This window comes from Gobius niger (assembly GCF_951799975.1).
Source record: "Gobius niger genome assembly, chromosome: 2".
In the NCBI taxonomy this organism is placed as follows: Eukaryota; Metazoa; Chordata; class Actinopteri; order Gobiiformes; family Gobiidae; genus Gobius; species Gobius niger.
Window position 1 is genome coordinate 15,073,884 of NC_136853.1, and position 20,098 is coordinate 15,093,981.

General features: G+C 43.3%; 1 long non-coding RNA gene across 1 annotated transcript in view; it reads left to right on the top strand.

The window, feature by feature from the left end:
• The window catches only part of LOC306983004, a 229,416-nt gene that overhangs the window by 159,461 nt on the left and 49,857 nt on the right, over positions 1-20,098 (top strand). The window contains exon 2 of the long non-coding RNA XR_013794249.1: positions 7,059-7,269. This is a non-coding gene — a long non-coding RNA (uncharacterized lncRNA). The remainder of the gene's footprint in view (positions 1-7,058; positions 7,270-20,098) is intronic.

A 20,098-nucleotide genomic window follows, 5' to 3' on the forward strand; every position in this document is an offset into this window, starting at 1 on the left:
CCTATTGGTATTCATTTACGACATACCTCTTCTTGCAAGACTGTGGCTAAAACAAGGCATGTTTTCCCTTGATGCCTGTTTGCGCACATCCATGCCGTACCTAGGAACGTTTTGCAAGCACTAGTTTCTCGTAGGACCGGTCAGAGAAGGAATCACAACTGGGTCACGGTAGCTACTTAGCGGAAATAGCATTTCTGCAAATCGAGGCTAAAACTTTGATGAAATCTTCTAAAGTAAGTTGAGTTGTGCTAAAATAAAATGATGTGGCAGCTCATCGTTTTCATCTTACATCTTAAATACAAGGATATAAAAACAAAGTTATCCCTTTTTTTACACAGAACAAAATGAAACCGTTGGTGTTGTATGCAAAGCGACCACCAAGTGGACCTATTGGACCACTAACAAGAGTTCCACGTCCGAAAATAATGTGCAATCTATTATAGAAAACGCTATCTCAATGGCCGCCGCCTGGGCGCCGCCATGTTTATTTCCCATACCGACTTTGAAGCTAAGCAGGGACGGGCCTGGTTAGGACTGGGATGGGAGACCGTTTGGGAACACCAGGAAGCCTGGTGACAGTAGTGAGTGTGTGCGTGGTTGGTGCTGGGGGCTGATATGCGCAGACTGGTTGCCTCGCTTATCATCACCGAGTATGGGGTGAATGAATAATGCATCAAATTGTTCTGCAACTTTGAGCGTCTGGAAAAGCGCTATATAAGACTATTACATCCGCGGCCGGCCCCACGTGACGGTCCCACCGCCCGCGGGCTTTGACCACGGGTCCATATGGACCTTGGTGCTGCTGTCCGAGGACAACCCGCCGTCACAAAAACGCGAGTGCACGACATCTGACTGCCGTGCGTGTGCGCGCATCCAAACAGGGCGGTGTGTGCGTGTGTGTGTGCGCGCGCGCGTGGGCCGTATTCCGTCTCCAAATTGTCTCCGAAAACAAATACGCGCAAAACATTGCCCAAAACCTGCTCAAACACGAGCCTCTAATCAAACGCGCTGCTCCGACTGATTTCTCCTCCGTGTGAGTAAAAGCCAAAATGAAACTACCACTTAACGAGCGCATGGCCAGCACTGCGTAGGTTTTTTTTTTTTCTTTACTTTGCTGCTGTACCATTTGTTTTCTATTTTGCTTTCACGTATTGTGAGCCCAGAGGTACATTTTATTCTAAAGCAACTTTGAAAGCATTGCCAATTGTATTGTAAGGTTATAAATACTGTCTAATAACGATCATTAGGCTATTTCAGTTCAAAACCTACTTATTATTTTTTTGATTGTACACTACCGTGATGCACCAAACCACGGGTCCTGCACCGTGAACCGAACCGTTAGAGCTGAACCCCTAATATTTATCCATACTTATTCCACTGTCTCTTGAATTCTATTCCCTGAGTTTAGCGAACATATTGTCGTTGTAGTTTATAAGAAAGGAGTACGGGTGCATCAACACTCCAATTGCTGTTTGTTTGAAATTATTTTTAGCATTCATTATTTTACACATTTGTAGTGGCCATAGTTTTTGGAATGGGTTGGGAACCACTGGTCTACAGCTGAACTGTGTGACGGGTTGGACATTTCTTTGTAATCACTCATAATCTCAGAATATCAAATGTGGAGGCCGAAGGCCGGGTCTCAGCTAGTTATAATATAATTTGCAAATAAGTCATGGTAAATAGAGGTATCTGATGTACAATGTATAATAAAACCTTAGGAAAGGGAGTAAAATATGATAATTAGTAAAAAATTGTAGATATTTTGTAGATGAATTGCACCTTTATTTTTCCCTCCCTACATCAGGTGATGAAAGCAGCAGCAGCAGCAGCAGCAGTGAGGGCACTGATGACAGGGACAGCAGTAATGAAGATGTTACTGAACATCATGATGCACTTCTTGTTACCAGTGCTGCTGCTGCAGGACGGCATCAGCTGCTCAGAATCCAAAGTTTACAAGTATTTTGTGAAAAGCGTTAGCTCTGTTTACTGTTCTAATATCCTAACCTGAATACACAAGTGTTCTGTGTATCTTACAGTGCATTTACATTTGTAATCATTCAGAACAAGTAAATGTTGTAATGTGAATACAATTAAAATTTCTGCCTGTTGTTGCAAATTTACGACATACCTAAAACTATATCTATGCTATGTGCTACAGATAAATTAACAATCTCCACTTAATTTTGCATCAGCTTGAAAGCAAAAACACTGATAATATATTTTGTATGTATAATTGGAAATACATTCAGGCATTAAGGGGTTATGGTGAGAAGGTGGAGAATTTGCCTATATTGTGCATCCAGATGGGGTAAATGCAAACTGCAGGAAAACTCCATATGAATTGTATCAGGGACCAAAGATCAATTAATCGATATATTCAAAGGGACTATACAGAGTTTAAAAATGCTAAAAGTAAGTATTTTCCCCCCTCTACATGTTCCAGCCATGTCCTAATGTGTAGAATGAGCCCAGACCTGTTCACCACAACTGACTCTAAAATCCTGCACTGTCACTCAAAAAGGTGTTGCTTTGGGTCTGAAGTGCCGTCATGCACGAGCTTAATATAGAACCTGCAGTTACGCATAAGACCTGAGGTGGCAGTAGTGAGTATAAAAATGGCCAACTTGCATCTAGTCCCTTTAATTTAAATTGCAATGAACTTAATAAATCTCAATGATCGTCATGGGTCTTGTAGTTTGAATGAGATGACGGAAATGAAGCCTATAGGCGTTAATTCAACCTGGTAGACTGATTTCAGCGTCACATACCTCCAGCCAATGATCGCATCCGAGAGGGCCACACCTCCACCTCAGCCATCAGCGTAACAGCCACACCTCTGTAGCAGCCAATCATCGCCCTCGGTCCCGCTTTTAAGCCCCAGCAATCATGGTTCATTCGGTTCCCAGCTGCGCTGCGACCCACCTCCACCCCTTCCCCACCTCTTCTATCCACGGCTTCATACCTGCTGCATCCTTCACGGGTCTCCTGTACCACCACCAGTGTCAAGGCTCCGGGGGAAGACATCCCTATCTCCAAGCTGTTCATCCATACTGACTTTCAAACATCGATGTCTACCGCCGGGGTCTGATCGCCAAAACTAATGTACATGTCAGTAAATCTTCCTAATCGCTTCTTTTGTCTGTCTGAGTCTATCCAGGTTGAAATGTTTGCACGTTTGATGATACTGGAGGAATGCATTTGTTTTTGTTGGAGTTGAGGTTTGCATAAAAGATATAGCTGATTCTTGAACTAGACATATGATGAAAAAATGAAATAGAAATCGATCAATATGAGAAAAGAAATTATGATTTCCCTTTTTTTCTCCATATTGTCCGGCCCCATAGGTCAATGTTAGAGTGCTCTACTTATCAATGAAATTTGTCCTCTGCCTTTGACCCATCCTCTGACGCCGTCCAAGCAACCTGTAAGGACCTGTCAGGGACTCATCTCCAGATGACGAGCCAGACTAATGGTCAGAATCACCTGATGGAGGATTAGCCAATTGTGCATGAAACCGGAGCGCCCCGAGGAAACCCACTGTGACACAAGGATAAAAACATACAATCTCCACAAACAAAGGTCTGCCCGGTGAAGGAACTCAGGAGGACCTTTTTGCTGTGAGGCAAGAGCGCAGTCAGTGCACCAAGCCACCTTGAAAGACAAGCAAGAAAACTTTTCCAACTGAGGTTGTGTCAAACATAACAATCACCATCCTTTTTATAGCCCTGAACACTCTTGCACATCCTTATAAGGCCTCACACTGTCGACCTGTACCCGACCCTGGTCTTTCAGTTGCCTCCAGAGAAAGAGAAGAAAAAAAAACACTACACTCAAAGATAAAAGGTTTGAAAATTGGGGACACTGTAGCAGCACACTCCACTACATCATGGCGAAAAACACGATCAGAGCACAGCCCCTGGATAGACCTGTTTGTACGCCCACACTCGGCAGCATCTGATATATTGTTTGTCATGTGTGATTGACAGCGTCTTTAACCTCGGTGCACCGTCACTAATGACTCACGCCTCCTCTTGGTCATACCACAGTGTCTCAGTCGGCCCAACAGAGGGGCTTAATGAAGGCGCAGGCATGAGCAGTCACACACTCAAATTGCATTTATCGGCCTGATGGACCGCCATAACATTTACATATTAAATAGAGTCATAACACTGGTGTCATTGCGTTGGCTCAAGGTTCAAACGTAACTCACGATGGGTGTGAAAGACAAAGCAGCGATGGCCACTCGGCTCTGTGCTCCGAGGTCGCCGGGTCAGTTCTAACTCCAGCCAGCATATGCTTTTTGTGTCCTTGGCCAAAACACTTCCTCCACTGTCTATTTGTATAAATGAGATGGGAGTGTGATATGGGCATTACTTAGGAGAGCATCTGAAGTGAATACAAATATCGTGGACATAGAAAAATTGCAAAGGTTTTCAGAAAGACGGTTGTTATTCAAATGAAAAATAATATTCATTCTTTTGCGCATATGTATTTTTTTCATTGCGCCGTGGCTCTTTCTTCGTGGCAATATTTCATATTTTTGGGATCTCTTACTCGGATTTCAGAGTATGAGATGTAATTTTAAGCTATGAATCTAAACCAACTTTAATGCTCGCGGAGGCAAGAGGAGAAAGCCAGCTGTGTTTTTTACACTCAATCAACTTTACGCTAGCAGCCATAAACCTTTGGGCTGCAACACCTTTCAGTCGTTCTCTCCTTTCCGTCATCATAACAGAACCAGAGAGTCTCTTATAGCGTCTCTGGCAGTATTCGATGTTTCTTCTATTTGATTAAAGCACAAAGTTAAATTATTCTCTCTCCTGTGGCCGTGGATCCATAGGCCTAAGTTTACCTTGAGCCCCAATCCCATCAGCCCATTTCTTCAGGTGGGATTGTGTAATTATTGCGACACTCATTAAACACCGAAGGCCAAGATGAATTTTTAATTTTAATATTTGTGGTCGACTACTGCTCCAAGTGATCTGCGAGCCAGCCAGGTGCCAAGAAATAGACCCTGTGGATGGAAGTACATATTGTAAATTGCTACCGCAGACGATCACTCACAGTGGATGGATTGGAGTGTGTTTTGCCCGCCAGCATGCTGTTTCATTACAAGGGCTCTGCTTCATAGTAATTGTTTGTGCTCATACATAAGTTATGGATTTAGTGTTCACCTTGTCAGCTTTGCATAACAGTCTTCTATTTCTCAGTCTGACAATATGATACAGCACTTTAGATAATAGATGGAAAGGTTGCGTATTCACAAGCTTTTCTTCTATTATTTACCTTCTTACCTTTTCTAAATTAATAAGTTTTCTTCTATAGGTTTTAAAACAATTCAGTTGGGCTTCTTTATTGGCCCTCTCTCCTCCTCATGGTTGCTTGTACTGATCATGCCCATCATGCCAAATGTTAGCATCAATCCAGAAAACGTCCAGTTGATTGTTTGTTTAACCCAAAAGATAGAATAGAGGATTTTTTGTAACATAGAACAAAAAAACATTTATATATATATTCTTAATCTGTCGGCTTCTTCAGGAAAAGAAGATGCTATATAAAACTTTTCACTCTGACTCGAATACATTTTAGCTACTCTACTCACCTCGGCCTATCCACCTTATTCCGTCCCGCCCACAGATAGGAGAAAAGGGGCGCGAGCCTCCGGAAATAAGGTGAATAATACACATTAAATCCAATTGAATTCAGCAATAGCACTTCCTGCTGCCTCAGAACTATGGGGACATAGTTTGTAACTCGCTTTTGGATAGTGGGAGTTGTGCCTGACTTAAATGTTGGCTTCGTCCTGCTAGATTGTTTTTTTTTTTGTGTTCTTTTTTTGCTTGCCTTGGCCACAAACTGCTCGTAAACTACTGATGTTCACACTTAAAACAGCTCAATATGACACACCATATTGAACAACCATTGACGCAAACAAAAACATTACACAGATCCTCGGAGCAGACAGGCCTGCTATTTTCTTCCAGAATAATTCCCTCCACACAGACACTTCCAGCTTGTCCTATCTAAGCCCCTGCCTGATCTCATGAGTGTCACCCATGGTCCGAACAGGGCGCTCGAAGCCTCCACCTGTCCCTTTCCGGCTACTCTCACGGCCCAAAGAAAATGCGCTCTGTGTCGGTGCGAGTCCTCAATAATTTAGTTCAGCAGTGCCTCCTGACAGATCCGCAGGTGCACTGGCAATGCCGTTCATCACAGCGGCATTATCCATTCCCTTCCTATAGAGACTCCACAAGCAGCAATCCCGCGCCACGTCCTCGCCGCGCTAACAATGCTTAATGTCTTTTTATCAATCATTCCGCCAGAAAGCTGAGGCGCTGCACTGTGAGATAACACGTTAATTATATAGCTAATTAATTTCTCTTTCAATTAAAGGGAAAGAAATGAATGTGGAAAAATATGATTTCTGTTGTGAGGAAGACGTTGGGGTTAGAAAGGGTGAAAAATGTGTGTTGGTGAATTAAGAAGCATGCTTGTTTTCAGTTTACATAGCTGACAGTTCGAATCATGGCTCCTGTTGGTGCAGACTGTCATTGTGTCTTTGGGCAAGAAACTGCATTATCTGTGACTGAGATAATATTAGCTTATACCACCAGCAACTGCGGACATCCTGGCATCAAGACTCAGCTGCCAAACCCCTTGATGCCGGGTATGCCCTGTCCAGTGAACAAAGCCCTGATCCACATCCGCAAAGTTCTGACAGAGTCTTGACTGAACCAGGACCATGTCTGAAGTGACAGGACTGTTTGGTCCTACTCAAACACTCCTGTACTCAAGAACCAGACTGGAGCCAGAGGCAACAGTTGCAGCATGTTCAGACAAACGATCTGTGTCAGTTCCAAAAAGAGAAACCTAAACACTACTTTTCAAGCCTCTGCACTTGATATTGGTCAAAAGTCCAATTTAAAGCAGTTCTATTTTAAAAAAACTATGACAGACAAATTGCAATTCTAAAAAGTTAAACTTTATTTAGTTGATATATAGAGTCTATATTTGAATTATTTTGTCCACGCCTGATTTTAAAGCAGTAGGGTTAGGGTTTTTTACTCATTAATTGTCCGTGAGAGTAAATACTACGCTGACAGAAAAACAAAGGCAGAGAGGGATATTGTACATCCAATTACACAATGGAGATAATGTTTTTCACTCAAACTTGGCTGTAAATACTGTTTAAGTGGCGCTAGCCTGCAGTTAGCTTTGCCCGTTAGCCTGTTAGCTTCTTCTTTGTTATTCCATTAGTGTGTATTGGTGACTCTGACCTGGTGCAGGGAAGTTGCAAGCGTGGTTTTCTGGCCAGAGACACCGGGGGGAGATCATCCCTTTAACACTTGTTTTACCTTCAGAGGGACTACGAAAAGGATTTATTATCCAAATTACTTAGCACTGCTTTGACCATTAAAAACCGTAATAATGTACCAAAAGGGTGCCTCCTCCTCAAACTGCCACTTTAACACGCTGGAGGGGTTTGAGCGCCCGCATTATGTTATGTTTGCAAGGGCTTCGTGCCACTTTAGTCTCCCATATTTGCCATGCTAGAGCAAACATGGCAGGGCAAACACACAAACCAGCAATGGAAGGAAATGGATTCATGGATCTAAAGTTGTTGAGTTTTTGATCAGAATGAAGATGAGCTTTGATTGCAATAATGAGAATTTGACCTGTCATGCTATTTTAGTTGAAGAAAAAGTGTAATTTAAAAAAAAGTAGGCTGTTTGTTGTTTTTTCACATATTTTCCTCTGATACAGGTTCAAGAATTGCCATGGAAATCAATCCAATTGAAATATATTGAAATAAAGTGTGGCCCACCTTGTTTTCAAGAAAATGTTTATATGTAATGACTGTGTGTGTTTCGCAAAACCTCCAAATGTAAATTATATTAGAATGTAAAAGGATATTAATAAGGTGAAAGCATGCAGTGAGTGGTTTGACCTGTCCTTGGTCATAAATCTAATGTACCAGTGTGTCTGCATTGTTTTGCATTTTGATCACACCGTGCATTTCCATTTGTTGTTAGTGGCAATAGCATGATTATACGCTTGATTATATTTGTGGCTGGAGCCCAGCAGTTACAGCATGCAGTAATGAAATTTGATGGCCAGGCTGTTAGTGGGAAACGTGCACTTACTTTGGCTGAAGGAAGGGAACGGTTGAGGTTCAACATTAAGTTCTCCACCTGGAAGCAAAAGTTGCAGAGAGGACAATAGTGTATACATTTGCTATCATCAGTTTTAGGCACATCCATCCATCCATCCATCCATTTTCTTCCGCTTTATCCGGGGCCGGGTCGCGGGGGCAGCAGTCTCAGCAGAGATGCCCAAACTTCCCGATCCACACACACTTCCTCCAGCTGTTCTGGGGGGACCCCGAGGCGACACCAGGCCAGCTCGGAGACATAGTCCCACCACCGTGTCCTGGGTCTTCCACGAGGCCTTGTCCCACTAGGACTTGCCTGGAACACCTCCCGCGGGAGGCGACCAGGAGGCATCCGTAACAGATGCCCGAGCCACCTCAGCTGGCTCCTTTCGACGTGAAGGAGCAGCGACTCTACTCCGAGCTCCTCCCGGGTAACTGAGCTCCTCACCCGATCTCGGAGGGTGCGCCCAGCCACCCTGCGAAGGAAACTCATTTCGGCCGCTTGTATTCGCGATCTTGTCCTTTCGGTCATTACCCAAATCTCATGACCATAGGTGAGGGTGGGAACGTAGATCGATCGGTAAATCGAGAGCTTTGCCCCCCGACTCAGCTCCCTCTTCACCACGACAGACCGATACAGCGACCGCATCACTGCTGACGCCGCACCGATCCGTCTGTCGATCTCACGCTCCATCCGTCCCTCACTCGTGAACAAGACCCCGAGATACTTGAACTCCTCCACTTGAGGTAAGGACTCCCCACCGACCTGGAGAGGGGAAACCACCTTTTTCCGGTGGAGAACCATGGCCTCGGATTTGGAGGTGCTGATCCTCATCCCGGCCGCTACACACTCGGCTGCAAACCGCCCCAGTGCGTGCTGAAGGTCCTGGTTTGTTGAAGCCAACAGAACAACATCATCTGCAAACAGCAGAGATGAGACTCTGAGGCTCCCAAACCGGACACCCTCCGGCCCCTGGCTGCGCCTAGAAATTCTGTCCATAAAAGTTATGAACAGAACCGGTGACAAAGGGCAGCCCTGGCGGAGACCAACACGCACCGGGAACAGGTCTGACTTACTGCCGGCAATGCGAACCAAGCTCCTGCTGCTCATACAGGGAACGGACAGCCCTTAGCAGAGGGCCCCGGACCCCATACTCCCGGAGCACCCCCCACAGGGCACCACGAGGGACGCGGTCGAACGCTTTCTCCAAGTCCACAAAACACATGTGGACTGGTTGGGCGAACTCCCACGAACCCTCGAGCACCCGACGGAGGGTATAGAGCTGGTCCAGTGTGCCACGACCAGGACGAAAACCGCATTGTTCCTCCTGAATCCGAGGTTCAACTATCGGCCGGATCCTTTTATTTTAGGCACATACATTATTTAAAGTTACCACATTATACAAAGACTTCTACAGTGGTTATAAAAACCTTCATTATAGTTAGACTTTTAATTTACAAAGAAAGCGCAACATGCATCCTGCGTCACAATTCTCCATTTATATTTTTTCACTTAAAGTCTGTGTACGGCGTATTGATGAGACTGGCATTGATTGATGGTCACCTGTTCCTTCCATCTCAGGGCGTCTCCAGTGCATGTGTTCCAACTGTACCGTTCCCTGATTCCCTGTTCCCAGCCGACGATCAAATTCATTCATTCAGCAGCTCTGGTTTCCCGCTCCTAGAAGATGCTTCTCGAACCAGCTTGTATCCAGCAATGGAGGAGTGCACGGATGGTATTTTGTTATGTTTTATTTTTCCCTGCACCTACATGTACACGATTATTTGATTGTTTGAAGGCAACAAACACAAATCACACGCAACAAGCTATTAACGATTCTTTATTTTTTCATAAAAGCAGTACTAAGTAACTTGTTTGCCTTAATAAATCCTTTTCATAGTTCCTCTGGGGGGAATAAGTGTTGATGGGATGATTGGAGGGTCTTTCATCACCCCCTTGTGTCTCTGACCAGATAACCACACTTGCAGCTGTCCTGCACCGTGCCTGAGGCCCCAATACACACTAATAGAATCACAAAGAAGAAGCTAATAGGCTAACGGGCAAAGCTAACTGCGGGCTAGCACCACTTAAACAGTATTTACAGCCAAGTTTGAGTGAAAAAAAATATCTCCATTGTGTAATTGTATGTACAATATCCCTCTCTGCCTTTGTCTTTTCTATCAGCGTAGTATTTACTCTCGGACAATTAATGAGTAAAAAAATGCAACATGCTACAACACCTGCAGTGGCGCTGATGGCCTCTAGGGGCATGAGTTACTTAATACTGCCTTAAAATCATATTTTTATAATAATTGTTATTATTGTATTTGTTTTTTTAATTAAAGGTGCTCAGTCAGGAATAAGAGCAGCAGCAGCAGCAGCAGTATAGCGCAGACTGTGCTCACACATGAAGCCCATTTACATTTGTGGCACTAATGCTATGTTTCAAAAGGTACATCAGGTGCAACGCGGTCAGCACCTGGCTTAGTAAAAATGAGGCCCCACATCTGTAAAAATAAAAATAAAAAACAAACAAAGCCATACTTACTTCTCCAAACAAGTCATCGCACTTACGACCGTCCATCCAAATGAAAGCAAAAATAAGCACATCAGCATTTCTGCACAAAAAAAAAGTAAGCAAGCAATTTGAACTTTAAGAAGGAGACAAGCAGGATTACTCACTTATATGGGTTTGTCTTTCATGAGAGGACAACTCCATTAAATGGCTAAAAGCATGAATAGAAAAAAAAGGTTCAGTCTTTCAAGTAAATAAATAAATAAATAAAGCATAACCGACCATAAAAGAAAAAGCCTATTCTGTGTTTTTCATAGCATAATTAGTATGAGCTTTAACACACTGTTCCCTAAAAGGCTTGCTTATAATTCATCTTGTCTCGCTACAACAAAGCGCTTTATCTTTTCGCGTGGTACAGACAGAATTAGGCCACGGAAACACCCTTAGGAGTCCAATTAAAGCCTCTAATATTAGCACGTAACTGTAAAAAAACACCAGGGTTAATAGCTGTTTAGTTACTCTGTCTAATTGCCAGCCTGCAGCTCCCGTTTTATCCGAAAATGCCCCGGTTTGGATGGCTTCATTTTCAAAACACCCGGCATTGTGCGCGGAGCATTGTGTGGGGATGTACAGGTAATCGGGTCAAGTCTCTGATAGCTTATAGCCTGAATTTTCCAGAGGAGATGGAACAGACACTACAGGAAGAGATGGGACCAGCTTGCAGAAAGAGAAATGAGAAGAGCTGCCTTATGCCACAGTCCATTACTTAGAGGGTTTATATGTGCCAGAGGTTGGAACAATGACAGCTTTGTGGTCTGGTCATATTGTGGTGAAAGTCTCCAAATTGTCTGCCAGCAGTTCGGCTTATGCTGATGACAGAAAAGAAGGACATTGTCTCAGTAAATATTGTTCAAATATTGTTCATAAAAGAGTTGTGGGAGTTACAACTGAGCCAATATATTGCATGCCATGGTGTCTTGTTTTGTCCCTCAAACTGTAGTGGTTATTTTACCCTTTCTTTTATTGAATTGTATGAACTGACTAAAGGCCAGGCCAATAGCTCTTCTCTTCAAAAGACAAATGTTGTCAAATGTTTTACTCAAAAAGCTGAAGCACTGATCAGGGCTGCACGATTACTCTATATTGCGTTGATGTTGGGGTTTAAATTACTATGGTAACCTAACCGCAAAGAGGCAGAGGTTTTTTTTTCTTCTTCTTCTTTTAATTAAGTAAGCAATGCATGTTCTCCAATCAGGATTATCGAGCCCCACGTTCTGACAAGCGAGTCTCTATGCTCTGCACTGCACTGTAAAGAAACAGCATGTCTTGTAAAGTGAAAACTATGCTCACTACTAATAACATGTATCTACATTCAAGCTGGGTACCTGACGTTTTGTAGTTGCACAGTACATTTATTTGGTTACTGTTACTAAGCACAGCCAAAAAAAAAACAGACCTTGCTGCATTGTCTTCAGCTAAATGGAGCGATGGAAGATAACAGTCGAATCTAAATGCCACCGCTCAAAGCAATGCACGGGCGTGAAACGTGCACATGATTCATTTGTTGAACCAATTTGGATGTGCAGGAGGGATTCTGACAGCTAGAAATGACTTTGGGCCAAAACTGAGCATTTCAAAAGTTTGTACAGCAAAAAATCGGGGAGTCCAGCTTTAAAGGCACACGGTGTAACCTTACTGATTATAGGCTACTGTTGTCAATACAAAACCTGCTCTCAATGACCAGCTGGACTCTAGACTATGAGGACCTAACTTATTGAAATCTCATGCATGGCTGCCTTTGGTCAACATCTCCATGATGAGCTGGAGACGTCCCTGTGCCCATGAAAGTTTTCAGCCAGGCCTTAGGAGAGGCGAGCGAGTTTCAGCAAATCTGCAGCCGAATGCAAAGCGACTGGTGATAAAAATGAGCAGCTGTGAATCTGAGGCCACGGTTCTGAGAGTCTTTGATTTAAGTGGAGAAGTATCTCGGGGTTGTTGTTCATGAGTCAGGGATGGATGGAGAGTGAGGTAGACGGGTGGATCGTTGCAGCATGTGCAGTGATTTTTTTTTCCCCACCTCTGTTTTTTTTTCTTTAAATAACTCAGACGCTGGAATTGATGCATCATCTGCTGCCTGCAATCCTGAGCGGTGATTGATGCAGACACAATTGCGCAGAGGTAAATCCAATCCCTATTGTCAGACATTTGCAAAAAAGAACACTCATTGCGACGGCCAAGTTTTTGGAGATTGCAAAATGTTTGGTGTTGCAAAGCTCTAGGGAGGGCCAGCTGATCATTTACAAAGCTCCAAACTAAAAGGGCCCCTGTAAATTCAAACAACAGAGGAACCATGTAATACATTTGTTTTGAGCTGTAAAACTAAGTGTAAAAGGGGAGACTGAAAAGGACACATATACAAAAAAAAGTCTCCGCTCCTCACTCACACCTACTCCAGGGACCGCATCACCCCCGTCCTCCCCAGCTCCACTGGCTCCCCACACAACAGCACATCCGCTTTTAGGTTCTGCTCTTTACCAACAACGCCCTCCATAACTTGGCTCTTTCGTACGTCACAGACCTCCAACAATACCTCCGCCCCTCCTGCTGCCAACTCCAGCCGCCTCAAGCCCATCAGCAAATCCACGCACCGGACCCTGGGGGGCTGAGACTTTGGCATAGTTCCCCCCACCCTCTGGAACTCACTTGCAGTTCTGTAATTTAGAAATGCAAACATCTATGTTCTCTTTCACTTAACTTGTTTTCTAAGTTGTTTTCTTACTTGGAAGTCATTTCTATCTGACGTTGTACATGAACTGTATTACTTGACATTCTGCAATATCCAAGAATTTCACAACTTCATATTCTATAAAAAGAGGATTAGTGTGATCCATGTTTCCAGCATGATGGATCATTCTGTTGTGTGATATTTTGTCCCCCATGTAGTGTCTTTGTGCCCTTTAGATAACCGAGCGAGCCACCTCAGATAGGTTGATACGTACCCGTCTGGTCTTTGTGAGTGCCCGTGGAAGAGCTTGGTAGCTTCCAACTTCACCCCGTTTGGATCTATAGGAATATGCTGTGAGAGGCCAAATGCTAACAACATCTTTGGTCAAAAGTTTACATACATTCATTAATTTTTGGTAGCATTGCTTTTAAACTGTGTAACTTGGGTCAAACGGTTTTTGATTTCCTTCCACAAGCTTCTCACAATAGTTGGATGAGATTTTTTGGTCCATTCCTCCAAACAGAACTGGTGAAGCTGAGCCACATTTGTAGGTCACCTTGTGTGCACATGCCTTTTCAGCTCTGCCCATACATTTTCCACTGGATTGAGATCAGGATTTTGTGATGGCCACTTCACCACATTGGCAACCAGTTTAGCTGTAAAGAAATGGCTTCATTTGGAAAACCCATCTGCGGCCATGCTTTAACTTCCTGGTTGATGTCTTGAGATGTTGCTCCAATATTTCCACACAGTTTTCTTTCTTCATGATGTCATCTATTTTGTGAAGTGCACCAGTCCCTCCCGCAGCAAAACAGCCCCACAGCATGATGCTGCCACCCCCACATTTCACAGTTGGGACGGTGTTCTCAGGCTTGAAAGATTCCCCCCTTTTCTTCCAAGCGTGATGATGGTCATTATGGTCAAATTATTATTTATTTATTTTTTTCCGTCAGACCACAGGACATGCCTCAAAAAATTTAAGTCTTTATCCTTTTTTATTTGCAAACTCCAAACTGGCTTTTTTATGTTTCTTTTGGAGTAGGAGCTTCTTCCTGTCAGAGTTCCCTATCAGCCCATGTCAGCCCAGGACTTGTTTCACTGTGGATAATGACAAACTCTTACCAGTTTCAGCATCTTCACCAAGTCTTTTGCATTTGTTCTTGGGTTGATATTCACATTTCAGACACAGCACATTCTCTGGGACTCTTTCTGATCTGTATGATGACTGGACATTTCCATCATTGTTTGAACCACTGAACCTGGCACCTTCAAGTGTCTTGAAATTGCACCCAAGGATGCACCAGACTTGTGCTTCCAAGGTCATTACATCATCATCCGGGCTTTCCCAAATTGTTTAAAGGTATAATTTTAGTGTATGTAAACTTTTGGTTTTGTAAAAAGTAATCAAAAATTGTGTAGAAAATTATATCTCTCATTGTTCTCATTAGACAAATTGAAACGATTTTTAAAATTCTGTAGATGTAGATGTTTATTTTTGCCAATGCAGGGGTTATCTAATGCGGTACGCTCAAAACAACAATTTAGTTTTCCAGGGGAGTAATGAGCTAACTTAACTAAGTAATGCTACCCGACACTGAAAACAACTGCAGGTGACTCGGTCTTTCCAAAATGAACACGGGCAAATTTAATGAATGTTGTGAAGGCAGAATGATCACAGTGAATCTAATTGCAGCACTTAGAGGATGGATGCATATTGAGTATTCTTCTAACCTGCTGCATCTTCCCGATCATCATCTAATTAGGGGATAATTGAAATACTACCACAGACTCATAATACGGCAATCAAAGAGCAGACTGTGAGAGCTGCTGCTATTTACGGCAATGAGATGATAGGATGTAAATAGATGGTGGAGACACAAAAAAACAAACAACTAAATATTCTATAATACTTTTCTAAATAAACTAAAAAAGTGAAGGAAAAAAAAAAATCCGCATTGTGACCAGTGAATGTTCAAAGGACATCGTGGTTGACAAAGATCAAACGATTGACGCACACATGGCGGATATTCATGTTTCTCCTGATTGTTGCTTTGAAGAAGGTGCGAGTCGAGGCTTTATAACGTTTCTGGCCCTGATATAAAGACTTTTTTTTTTTTTTCATAACAAACGATGAGTTCATGGACCTTATCTTTTTTATGCTTAATCAACCCAGTCCACTTCAAATACTCGGGAGGTTTTCTGCTGTCAAGTCCGAGCCCTTTCAATAAATCTTGTCGCAGTAAAAATCTCTTTTAATATACTGTATACTATATCCCCTTCTCACAGCATGGACAAATCAGGCTTTTATTCTACTTCCCCCCACATTTCTGACTATAATAATAACTAGATTTGTTTTATATAAATGCTAATTAAAAAGCACTGATTGCACAGAAAAACGTGCCTTATTCACTAACTGCTTTTGATAACTCCCTCTGGCTTTGGCGTCACTTGTAGATCTGTTTTGCATTGCTTTCTTTCTTTCCTCCACGCGCCTGCTCCAGTCAATCCGCCGGTGAATACATAGATGTGCCGGTGGAACATTTTCCAGCACATTTCCTTTGGCGTCCTGAGAGGAGTGACACAGGCGGGGAGCATAAGTCCTGTCTGCCACTGTTCAGCACCAGGGATTTCTCTGACACCAACCTGGCTTTTAGGGTTCACAGGGAGCCAGCAGACAGCACTGATGGGGATAAGGCTTGCTGCACTTACATGTCCACATATTCAGCAGCAGGTAAAAGCACATTTAGCTCCCGCGGCTGCTTCTGATTGTTGCCAGCACTAGACTGAAGGTTCTTGAACAGCTGAAGCCAAAACACACTGAGACAACATTTGTTATGCAAACACTCTTACATGGTTTGAATTTTTTAGACTGTGTGTAGTGCATTTGTATAATTTTGTGCTCACATGAACATTGCGTAATTTCTCCATAGTTTGCAGGTTATGAAGAGCATGATTAACATGCGCCTTCACTTTTTGCATAGGCTCAGAGTATTCGCTGTCTGTCGGAACATCATGCTAATCTTTTATAATGCAGCAATCGAGTCAGTCCTCAGATACGGAATCACAAGCTGGTTTGGAAATCTGTTGGTCAAATCAAAGACACATATATCTAATCCAGTTAGACAGCAGGAAAGATTATGGCTCCAGTCCCTCTGGCTCCACAGGAGCTGTGTGAACAGGCCGGGAGGAGACAGCCAAGGAGCATCCTCTCTGACCACACACATGTTCTGTACCCAGAGAACCAGCTGCTGAGCTCAGGGAGGAGGAACGGGGTGCCTCTGTGTAAACTTAACCGTTACAGAGATTCTTTCATCCCTGTTTCAGTCAAGCGGCTAAATGACCAGAAGAGGTGACTTTGAGCGTGAGCGTGTGTTTGCCCCTGGGGGGTGAAGTGGGAGGGGGAGTGGGCAAAGTAAATGTACTGCTCACTCACAAGCAGAACTAAGTAACTCGTGCCCCTAGAGGCCATAAGCGCCATTGCAGGTGTCGCAGCATGTTGTGGTATTTTACTCATTAATTGTCCGTGTTGGTTGTAAATCCTGTTTAAATGGCGCTAGCCAGCAGTTAGCTTTGCAAGCTAAATAAAAAACTGAAAAGTGCACTAACCCCCGAGTTAATACTTTGTGGAACCGCCTTCTGCTGCAACTACAGCTGCAAGTCTGTCGGGGTTTGTCTCTAGAAGTCCTGCACATCTTCAGACTGGATTTTTTTTTTACCCATTCTTCTTTGCAAAACAGCTCAAGCTCAGTTAGACCAGATGGAGAGCGCTTGTGAACCGCAGTTTGCAGATCGTTCCACAGATTCTCGATTGGATTTAGGTCTGGACTTTGACTTGGCCGTTCTAGCACATGGATATTTTTTTGTTTTACAACCATTACATTGTTATCCTGGCTTCATGTTTAGGGTGGTTGTCTGAAATATATCTGATTGACCCAAAATAAACTACAAATCAATTATTTCCACTCTAAAACCATTTAACACAAAATAGTTCATTTTGATGGTCTGTGTAGTATTACTCTGCCCATCAGTTGGGAGTGCCATGTATAAGGCACAGCCTACCCGCGTTGGGCCTTTGACCCCAGCCGACAGCTGTCTCTGATTGGCTCAATTCAATGATTCTCAATAAGCTGACTTTTGTAGACATCACTATCCTTAATGTTGGGGTTAGAGTTAGGTTTAGGGCTAGTTTATATCCTTAAGGTTAGGGTTAGGGCTAGTTTAGACTAGTTTAGCTTAACTAGCGAGCCAATCAGAGGCCGCACCCCCTGCTGTCCTGCATTAAATATAATCGCTGGCGGTACTGTAGGTGCAAGTGTGATGCCCCCTGGGCCAGTACGTAAACCATGATGTCCCCTACGCGTTAAACGATGAATCTAACTTTCGACTTGGTGTCAAAAATTACATCTCAGGAAATGTGATAATCGGTCGCTGGAAATGGACAATTGTAATTAAAGCAGTAGCCTACTAAGTCACTTGTTTACCTTAATAAATCCTTTCCATAGTCCCTCTGGGGGTAATACAAGTGTTAATGGGATGATTGGGGTAGGTCTTTCATCTCCCCCTGGTGTCTCTGGACAGAAAACCACAATTGCAACTTTCCCTGCTCCGACCCGGAGACCCAATACACATGGAATCACGAAGAAGAAGCGAACAGGCTAACGGGCAAAGCTAACTGTGGGCTAGCGCTACTTAAACAGTGTTTACAGCCAAGTTTGAGTGACAAAAATAATCTCCATTGTGTAATTGGATGTACAATATCCCTCTCTCCCTTTGTCTTTTCTGTCAGCGTAGTATTTACTCTCACGGACAATTAATGAGTAAAAAAAACACAACATGCTACACCTGCAGTGGTGCTTAAGGCCTCTAGGGGCATGAGTTACTTAGTTCTGCTTTAAGCTAATGCTTTGCGTCATCGCCATGCCAACCTTTGCTTTTAAGACTTGACCTGTGAGCTTGGATTCTGACACTTAACTGGCAATGAATAATAAAACTAATGGTATGACGGTCTCTTTTCAATGAGCGAACCTGTGGTCCTTTTTATTCAAGGTCGATGAAATCTTTTTTGTATTTGTGCTGAAGTCAAACATCACCCGGTTGCAGCCGCCCAAACTCCACCATGACTTGCTGTTTTAAAAGCACCACGCGAGTGACAAAAAAGTTTCATCTTGCAACTGCTGAATAAACCCCGGTTTTCACGCAAACTTACCATGCAAATGACAGCGATTCCCCTAATGAAGAAGCCTTGATAAACGCGCGCAGTCATTAGAAGGACCTGTCTATCTCACCACATGAGCCTGTATTATGAGTCTGATTGTTAGCTAAAGTCACAGAGCAGAGTGCTGAGCTCCCTCCCTGCAGCTGAATATTAACCCGACTTAACCTTGGCCTGATTATTAATTCATTTGAACAGTTCGGATAAGTGTGCCTCGCTGCGGGCCTTTTCAAAAATTCCATTTCCTCTTTTGATTCCAGTCTTAAATTAACATTAATGGACTCATCAGAGTGGGAATAAACACAGAGTGAGGTTTCTGCCAGAGTGAACACAGCTAAGCTCTTGGCTTCTCTGCTGTTTACCCACTATCTTTTGCCCACCCAATTTTGCTTTAAAAGACACAAAAAAACAAAACAATCGGCCTTGCTTGATGAGACCGTTTTGGACTCTGGAAACGCTGGTCAAGGCTATTCCCACCTCGATCTTCAACTCTATACAACATACCTTTGTTCTTGTAATTGAAAAGTAGAGTGCGGCGGTGCTAACTTTGGTGCTCTTTTACAATCTCCCAGAATAAATGGCAGTGTATTTAGGGCAGCGATACGAAAGGGAGCCACGGGGTGATATGATCAGACAGCAAGTCGATAAGCAGCGCAGGCCTGACTCACGAGGCAAATGGCTTAAGCCTGATTCAAAACATCTCTAAAAGCTTTCCATATTTCATGAATACAAAAAAAAAAAGAAAAAGAAAACACGCACAGTGCCAAACGCGCAGTCATCGAGGATATACATTATAAAGCGAACAGACAAAAAATGCTAAAGAGCTGCAGGTGCTTCTTGTCGAAACATTATGCATTCTCCTCGGATTCGTCTCAAAGGGAAAACAGTCTTTAAGCCTTTTGAACATCGACTAAATGATGTGGGCAATGCTTGTGTAGCGTCTTATCAGAGGTGTTGATGGCTCCAGGTGATGAGCTGTATCCCCCCCCTCCCCCCAAAAAAGCTCCTTTCATTCTCTCTCCTCTAAATGTGCTCTGTTCATTTGGCCACAAAGAAAAGCACAGAGGACAGAGAGGTGATTTTCTTTTTTTCTTTTCTGTTTTTAGACAGCATCTTCCGAGCTGCTTATACACCGCTGTGGGCTTGTGCTTTACAGAATCAAACAGCTGACTTTTGAAGGTCTGACCTCACTGAAGGGTGCATTTATCTTCCCAAAAGTATTGTGAGCTGTCATCAAACCACTTACGGTGCCGAGAAAAAGTAAGTACACCATCTGAAATTTCTCACATTTCTGCCTAAATTGGTCATAAAATGGTGGTGTGATCTTCATCAAAACCACAGGAATGATTAAACAGTGTCTGCCTGAACTAATACCACCTAAACATTTACATTTGATCATATTTTTTATTGGCCACAATATGTAAATATTCACAGGAGAGTGTGGAATAAGTAAGTACACCGCCTGAATCTCGCTGAACTGCAGCAGTTTT